Source organism: Rattus norvegicus, chromosome 3, assembly GCF_021556685.1.
Source record: "Rattus norvegicus strain SHRSP/BbbUtx chromosome 3, alternate assembly SHRSP_T2T, whole genome shotgun sequence".
Lineage (NCBI taxonomy): Eukaryota > Metazoa > Chordata > Mammalia > Rodentia > Muridae > Rattus > Rattus norvegicus.
This window is the reverse complement of record NC_141536.1, coordinates 163433083-163442069: the sequence shown is the minus strand read 5'-3', so window position 1 is coordinate 163442069 and position 8987 is coordinate 163433083. Positions and strand designations below refer to the sequence as shown.

The 8987-nt window shown below is 50.0% G+C and overlaps 2 long non-coding RNA genes across 2 annotated transcripts; one reads left to right on the top strand and one right to left on the bottom strand.

The window, feature by feature from the left end:
* Positions 1-2253: 2253 nt before the first annotated feature.
* On the bottom strand, positions 2254-3754 carry LOC134486510 (uncharacterized). Its single transcript, XR_015685017.1, has 2 exons — positions 3467-3754; positions 2254-3362 (listed from the first exon to the last, which is right to left on the bottom strand). It is a non-coding gene; the product is annotated as an uncharacterized LOC134486510 (long non-coding RNA).
* Positions 3755-6065: 2311 nt separating this feature from the next.
* On the top strand, positions 6066-7834 carry LOC147995858 (uncharacterized). Its single transcript, XR_015684072.1, has 2 exons — positions 6066-6597; positions 6985-7834. It is a non-coding gene; the product is annotated as an uncharacterized LOC147995858 (long non-coding RNA).
* The last annotated feature ends 1153 nt before the right edge of the window (positions 7835-8987 follow it).

Sequence of the window (8987 nt, the reverse complement as noted above, 5' to 3'; positions counted from 1 at the left end):
TCAGATACCACAAGCTCCAGAAAGACATGGGGGTGGGAGGAACCTCGAGATATCTTTCTGAGTGAGAGAATTGAGTCTGAAAAAGAGACAGGCAAAGGGATTCTGCCTTAACAGGACTACAAAGTAACCTTCACTATTCTCTCTACCCAGATTAGGACAGAGGCCCAGATAGCTCCTGTCATTTCTCCACAGTCGCTCAGGAAATAAGCTCCAGAATCATAATCCAAGGCAACAAATATACTAGAAAACTTAAAGCTAGAGAGAGGGTTCAAAGGTCAGCAGGAGGGACGGGGGAGCACTCATGTGGAGGACTCATGTGGAGCACTTGGGTGGAGCACGGAGGAGCTCTCCCACAGAGACTCTCTTCTGTGCCTGGCATGACATACATGGTAAAACCTATGGGATATGTAACACCAAGAGCCAGCCTTATTGGTGACAATGGACTTTAACTACAGTAATACCCCCATATCGGCCATCATCCACAACAAAGACTTAACGCAAAATGCCAGTCCAAGGAAAACGAGGAAGGTGCAAGGTGTATGTGGAAAGCCTCTATACACCATCACCATCCAGCTTTTCTCTAATGTAAAACTGCTCTTAGAAATATTCAGGTCTTGCCAGGCCTGGTGGCATTGGCCTGTGACTCCAGTGAGTTGGAAGGCTGAGGCAGGAGGATTGCAAGTTATTTGGGTCACAGAGTAAATTCATAGCTGGCTTTGGCAATTTAATGAGCAAATAAAATAAAGAGAAAGAAGACTGGGGATGCACCTCAGTGGTAGAGCTTTGGCCTAGCACGAAGACCCAAGATGAAACTCCAGTACCCAAACTACGACAGCAACAGAAATCCAATCAAGTCTCAGAGAAGAGGCCTAGAGGCCTCTGCATCTCTGCTCCCTTCCAGGAGGCTCTTTCTGGCTTACCACAGTCAATTATGTCATCCAGTGACACTTTACTCACTACCCAGCATGAAATCACTCCCCAGGCCCAACATTCTCATTGACCCTTTTTGGTCGTACTCTTTCCTGGTTTCAGGCTTCATCTGTGAGTGGACTTCCTTAGTTCACTGTTTTGATTTGGTCTAGTGATGAACCCAGGTCACAGCTCAGCAAGACTAGCCATGTAAGCTTCTTCCCAGGCACACGGGGCTCTTCAAAATATGGCCCAGTGCCCTCGCTTACTGACTGTCAGGGCCTACCTTTTGCTCTTTCCTGGAATGCATAACCAGGCTCATTTGTCCCATTGGTTCTAGGAGAAGACCCTGACTTCTTGTGCTACATCTTGGTACTCAGCATGACATAGTCCTGGTGACAGACACTGACAGCTTCTTACAGAACACCACACAGGTAAGAGAGAGCCTGGGACAGAAGTAAAACTGTATTCCGAGCCCTGGCGACCTGCCTCTTCCAGTCAGCCATGGTTCCTGACCCAAAGGCACCACCAGCCGGAGACCAAGAGTTCAAACACATAGGCCATGGGACATTCTGTGTACATACCTAGTAGTCATCGTTGGGTGTCAGTCTGAACCCCACCCACCCCTGAATTTGAGGCTTGTCACCAAGGTTGTTTCCAGGGCTTATTGGATGAAAAGAGGAAACAGAATCTCCAGTCATTGCCACCCAGCACCTGAGCCTGTAGGGTGGCCATAACAGCCCTATCCAGAAGGGCTGATTGTGTGCTACTTCTGGGGACATCAAGAGTCATGATAAACATCTCTAAATGCTACCATGATTTGGATCCTCCTGGCCACACTACTAGAGTCTCTATACCTGGAAACTTCATCCTTTCTTTCTCCTTACGTTCCCTTCTAAGGTGGTCACGACTCTCCTCCACGCCTGTGAAATAACCACGTCCTGCTCCAAGGTGGATTTGAATACTCAAGCACGTGCTTTGACTCGGGTGTAGGTCTAGGGAGATAGCTCGCACACGGCTCAGCCAATGAAGTTTCTGCCACGTAAGCATGAAGATCCTACACTCTCGTGAGAAAAGATAGGCGTGTGGTGTGCACCTGTGATCTCAGTGAGGAGGAGGGGACAGGAGCTTCCCTGGGTCTTAATGGCCAGTCAACCAAGCTGAGCTCTAGGCTCCATGAGAGAATGTCTCAAAAACTAGGGTGAAAGATGAAGAACCTGATAGTGACCTCTGACTTCCAAGGGCACGCGTACACACACACACAGACACACACAGGCACACACACACACACACACCCTTCCCTTCTGGTGATCTGGTGATGGGATTTTTTCAAAATAACACTAATGTTTATATGTAGCCTTTATTAAAGAAGGCTTTACTCTACAAATCATTAACTCTGAGAATAAGGAATTAATCATGCGTTGGAAAAGTCAGGATGGACTCGGGGGTGGGTGGAGTCCAAGCCCAAACCTTAACGTTGCAAGCTCCACGACAAAGACTTTGCAGGTGTGACAAGGCCTAAGACTTCTTATTAGAGCAGCAGCAATCGCGGGACTCTGATTTATACAGGCTGCACCCAGCAGTGCCTTTGAAGATGGAGGGTGGTGGCCTGGGGTCCTAGGTAGCAAGTGGCAAGGAAAGGCTGAGAAAGGCAAAAGCAAACATTTTTTCCTGAGGCCTCCAGGGGGCGCTCTCTCCTGCAGCCATTTGGCTCTTAGGAACTGCGACCTCCACAAAGGAGATGATGTTGGTGGTAAAATAACAAATTTGTGTTGTTTCAAGCCCTTCCATCTGTAGTTCTCCAAATTGTGCCATGAGGAGACCAACACATGTGTCTATTTGCGAGAATCCATTGGTATACACTCCTAGTCTGTGGGTCTGGTTTCTTGGTCAGTACCCAACACCAGCGGCTGCTCTAAGATTTTTAGTGGAGCTCTCTGGATGCAGCCGGGTGTTCAGAGCATCTTGGACACGCATTGAGCAGAAATCAGGCCTGTAGTGACCATCAGAAATACCTGTAGCCTTTACTACCTACTGACAAGTAAATGGTGTAGTTCACAACAAAACATTAATAACTGTGAAATAATAAACCTTTCTGTGTTATAGAAAACACTCCCAGAAAAGCACCCAGAAACACTGTCTCCCTATAGGAAGTGAGAGTGGGTGCTTTCCTTAAGGGAGGACCGGTTTCCGGAGTGGGCTCTGGGTGCCTAGGCTGTGGTGCCCCAGCGATGCAGGTGATGGAGGGTGAAGTTCCCCTCATCCTGGTTCCCTTCCTCCCATGTTAAATGGTAACACATGTCAGAAGCAGTACTGGCATAGGGGCTGAAATCGGAGCCCTTTGAGTAAGGCTCAGCAAGGCTCAGCAAGGCAGGTCTAGGGGTGAGAGCTCTTGTGAGCCTTTGAAATTGCCCAGGCAGAGGCTGCAGTAGGAGTTCAGGGTGGTTGATTAGCTGGAAGGAAAACAGAGGTGAAGAGAGACAGCTTTGGTAAACAATACGTTTTCTTCCCTGGCCCCCTTATCCTCAAATCCTGGACTAATTTTCAGGAAACTTACCTCCCCTAATTACCTAATTGTTGCTAAGTGACATTTGGAGAGCTCAAAGAGGCCAGGCCAGGGGCGATGGAGTTAATTCTGCCTGCTTTGCAGGCAAGAACTGCAAGGGCCCCCCACCCCCGGGGAGGCCCCAGGGCGGTGGGAGGTAAAAGTATGGCTGGTTCAGGCGCCAGCTCCTGGCCCTGCACAGTTTTCCCACTTGATGGGGGTCAGCTGGGTCTCTCGGGAATTCAGAGGGGAGCAGATGCCAAGCGCTGGAAAGCAGGAGATGAGAACACTGCAGGCTGTGAGCGATTGCCTTGGAAACGGGGACTGGAAGGTTCTGGAACATTCGAATCCTTTCAGTGCAGAATCTCTAGATGGCACTAGAGCGCTTTCACAGGCCGACTGCTGCAGACACTTTAATGGAAAAAGACTAGATTCTTTATTTTTTACTGCGCAACAAACTGCCTTTTTTTTTTTCAATGTTCCAGGGTTGTTTTTCACAGTGATGAAAAGGAGAAAAAAAAAAAAAAACCAAACCAAATGGGGCCTCTTACCTTGCTGTGTGGGGATCACAGTTCTCCCTTTGCTTAGACATGAGTGGGGTCTGTTTACCTCTCTGAGACCGAAAAAGACCCCAGAAAAACAGAAAACCCAGATTTTTTTCTCTCTGCCTCCCTATCCTTGAGCCCTGCTTTTCAAATGAAGCACTCTAGCCCCCTTGCTCAGATATCGTGGGTGGAGAACTCCAGGTCGGTGTTTGGGGTCACGCCACGGCATCTAGCCGACGAGGCCATTTTGTTCTCCTTAAACCAGTACAACAGGGCAGCTGTTAGCAAGGCTTCCTGCAGGATAATCATCAGACGCCATTCATGTTAGTGAGACTCTCTCCTGACAGAAGCCCACAATGACCTTGGTAATCTTTGACTCCGATTGTAAGCAACAGGCCGTATGCTGCCTAGGTGCCCTCCTCAGTTCTGGGGTGCCCTCTGTGTATCTTGAAGGTGACCCTTGACATAGCAGCAACAGACGCAACACCTGGAGTTGCCTGCCGGGTCTTGTAGGGAAAAGAACAAGGAAGAAACGGGCTCCATCAGAACGTTTAGGAGTTGAAGATTTCAGGTTATTAACCGTTAAGAATATATATGGAAATTCAGATGTTGTTTTTTTGTGCCCCAAGAAGGCGAGGCTTGTCAGGCTAAAAGCCTTTTCTGAGTTTGCCACAAACTCCCTTGACATCAAGGCCAAAGGGAGTGGTTGTCCCCTGACCCTGGATTTTAAAGGTTGCTTCAAACCACTTGCTTCAGAGAACCAAGAAAACCCAACCTCAGCCAGTCAGCTGCACAGGAAGCCTTTCTTTCTATGAGGGCCTGAGTCGGCCATTCCAGGGCTGCCTCTGGCTCTGTGGAGAGGCGTTGGCTGCTAAGAGGAGCACGCTCCAGGCAGGACCCAGCAGCCCTCTGAGTCAGAGTTCAACCTGGCCTGTTTCTCTTCAGATGTGTTCCTGAGCACGTCACCACACCTCTCCCCAGCATGTAAAATGGGATGATGACATTCACTGCTCCCTTAAAGACCCTTAACCTCTGCCGAGGGGGGACAATTAAAAATGTCTCTCTAGCTGTCACCATCTTCTGCCTTACCAGAAAGCGGTCTCTCGAGCATTGGGAAGGGTCAGAGCACTGGCGCGTGCTTCTGAGTAGCCACGCTTTAATGGGTGTGGGGATGGCTGGGCTGGTAGTGCATTCCAGGGAGCAGGGGGATTAAGCTGGATTCCCAGCAGCCCCGGTGCTGGGATTACCAGACACAGAGATAAATTCTTGCAATTCCAGTGCCTGGGAGGCAGAGAAAGTAGGGTTGTTGGGGCTTACTGATGAGCCAGCCTACCTATCCACTTAGTGAGGTCTAGGATCAGTGAGAAGCCCTGTTTCAAAAGATGAGGCGGACAGCCAGGCATGGTGGCACACACTTTTAATCCCAATCCCAGCATTGGAGAGGGAGAAGTCAGCAGACTTGCGAGTTTGAGGCCAGTTTGGTCTATGTAGCAAGTTCCAGGCCAGCCAGGGCTACATGGTTAGGCTGTCTGTCTGTCTGTCTGTCTGGTGTGTGTGTGTGTGTGTGTGTGTCTGCCTATTTCTCTTTCTCTCGCTCACACACACAACACACCCACACACATACAACAACAAACACCCCGCCCCAAAACAACTAAAACAAACAAAACAAGAAGGCAGTGTCGTTGAGGAAGACATGGGACCTCACATTCATGCAAGGTCAAACTCCACACAGACACATAAAAGAAAAAGAAATAGGTGGACAGAAAGAAAAAGAAAAAGAACCCCGAGGCCTTGGAGCCTGGGCTGACTGTTCCTCAGCTCCACTCTGTGAGGCCCCCGACTTGCCTTTTTATGGTTCTGGGGGCAACCAGTCTAACTGCTCTCTGGGCCCAGCAAACCTGAGAGTGGTAGATGATGAAGGCCAATCTGTGTGTTCGAAGATCCTGTCACAGACTTGAGGCTTCACTCAACCTAATGGGGTTGGGGTACGGTCTGTGTAGCTGCCCTGTGCTGGTACACGGTGAGGAAGGGGTGCTCCTCCTCACATATTACTACCTCCTCTGGGGATGCTCCTTTGTGTGGGAGATGCTGACCCCCCCCCCCTTAGGACCCAGATCCCAGCCCAGGACACATGGTGGCCTCTTCCATAGACTCTTGTCATCCTCAGTACCAGGTAATCTCTTTTGGGGACAGTAATTAGCTAGGAACAGAACCCTCCCCAAACAGAAACCACAGAGTTTTCCCACAGGCCCTTACTCAGGCTGAGGTAGTGGTCGTGGGAGGACCACAGCCAGAATGTAGACATAGCAGCTGGACACAGGCATACCAAGTCTAGCACAGGAGAAGGGTGAGCGTCACAGAGGACCGAGGAGACTCTCCAGAACTCATTCTGCCTAGGAGACCATATCTCATGCTTGGTTGACCCAGTGTGGGTCAACACTGCCTCTGGCCCATTTCTGAGGGATAGCCATGTTCACTCCCATCTCATGATACGGTTATTTGGCGTGAAGGTCCAGATGGAGTCACAATTTGCGACACATGTCTTCATGGGAAATTAAGAGGATCCGGCCGTGCTGAATCGGTTCCCAGAAGCAGGAGGTAGGAGTGGGGAAGGTTAAGTCCCAGCTGGCACAGCTTCCGTACTAGGGCCAGGGGGGCCTAGAAGAGGGCTCTTGATCCAGGCAACCGAGGATATGAACCTGATTTCTCCACCGAGGGGCAATCAGCCGTGGCAGGGTAGATACTCGGAGGCGTCAATTCCGCGTCAACCTTTGGAAGAGGATAAATGAGCCAGGTGCTGACAGCAGAGGGAACGGCAGGCAGGCCCCGCATGCTTACCTCAGCTAGCCCGCTGCAGGCACGGAGGCCCCCCGCACTGGGGGCTGTGAATTAACACTAGTCAGCTTCTTTAGGGGCAACTTTATTTGCTGAACCAACACGAATCCTCCTGACGAGTTTTTTTTTTGTTTTTTGTTTTTTTTCTAGATTGCACTTGATGGAGACTCGGGGCCTCTCAAACAATCACCATGTACATTTACTTGTAAAGCCAATCTCTTTCCGTTTCGGCCCTGGCCCCCACCTCCGTCTCATTAATGGGGCTGGAAGATAGATGCTGTGGGTTTTCAACTTTATTCGAATGACTACCTCAGAGGCCATCTTTGTCAGCTGCCTCCCACTGCTCCCTCCTTCTTAGTGAAACGATGACTCTAGAGCTCAGATCCAGAGGACCCTCTTCTGGGGGCATGAGTTGTCTTCCAGCCCGGAGTTAGGAAGCTACACGAGAAGACCAGAGCCCTGCATGCCTGAACCTGGTGCACCGAGGTTACTTGGTTGGCAGTGAGCAATCGTGACCTTTTCGGCTTTGCTTTTATTGACAGCAAGCTGATGGATCTGGTTAAACCAAAGGTGAGGTTTGGGGATATTTCTCACCGCCTGAAGGAGTGAAGTTGGAGATATCCCCCCCATGTCTCCCGCCTGCTTCCGTCACCACAGACCCTCCATTTACTCCCAGTTCCGAGTACCACCCTGCCCTCGAATCGAAACAGCATGTACCCATGTCACCGGCGTGCCACCCCCACCCCATCCTAGCTTCCTAGGTGGTATTCCGAGCATATTCATGGATAATTAAAACAAGCCCTACATAATTATAACCAACAGAACTTCAGCCTTGTTCTGGGAGGCATTATTAGAGCCCCCCCCCCAAACAAACCCTGGATTCGAAAAACATAATTTTTTTCCACCCAGGCACCATCTGTCAAAAACAAATAAATGTTATGTATGAAGAAGTTCAATGCACATTCATGAACTTCTAAATTAAAGAACATTAGAAACAAAACCCCATGCAGTGCATTCAATAAATAAATGCATTCGCACACACCTGTCAGAAGTCAGACACAAGGGGGGGCAGGCGGGCACCCAACTGGGCAAAGAAGTAGAAAAAAAAAGGATAAGAAACAAGGCAAAGGCACACACTGTCTTGTGTGACAGCTGTAACCGGTGCAGGGACATCACAGATACAAAGAGTCTCTGAGGACCCAAGTCAGGACTGTGGTTGTGATTTCAGGATGGAGCATGGACCCAGGATACAGTAGGCACTCAGTCGTTGCTGCAGAATACAGTGGGCACACAACCATTGCTGAAGCAGACAACGTTCTGTTTTTGTAGCCAAATGAACCCAGCTGTGACCCTTGACATTGTCCATGTGGTTGAGGTCTGTGGTAGCTCACCTCTGGGGGGGGGGGATCTATGATGGTGCTTCCAAAGACAGGTTACACGGGTTCAGGATTAAGAGAACCCATGCCTTGATGAACCCACAATATGACAGCGTTGTTGGGAGGTGCTCAAAGGCTGGAGGTGGGACCTGGTTGGAGGAAGGAGGTCAGTGAAGTCCTGTCTTGGGACTTGTGTCTTGCTCTGGCTTCTTCCTGTGTGTCTTTTGCATCTCTTCCTGTCTGCCTTCAAGGAGCCCCTTTACAGCAGTGCTCCCTGTTCACCGTTAGAGAGCCCCTTCCGTGTAGAGATGGGGAAGCCGAGGCTCAGGAAGGCAAATGGCTTGCTCCCTTACTCAGGTAACGGGAAAGCAGAGAAATAGAGACTAGTCTGTGTACCCACTATTGGCTTCCCTTGTAAATCATCGAGGTTGGGCTCTTGGTGTGGGGTGGGCATCAGGGCGGGGCAAATGCGTTAGACAGACATGTTAGACCATTAGCTGGAAGTCTTACCCCCCCCCCCCAAAAACGTCAGGACTTGAGATGAGCAACAAGCCTGTTTTCTTGAGTGTCTCAAGGAGACTGAGCCCCGAGAGATAGGGCCTGGTTGACAGCAAAAGGAAAGGCTGATAGAAGTTTCAGGAAAAATCCGTTACAGCCGCAGAAAGAGATTCCCAGGAAGAACTGCAGGGAACGCGGCTCCGAACTGGCGAACTGGCTCCGAAGGGCTCCGAACTGGCGAACTGGCGGCCCTTAGGATGAGAGGACAGTTATCTCAAA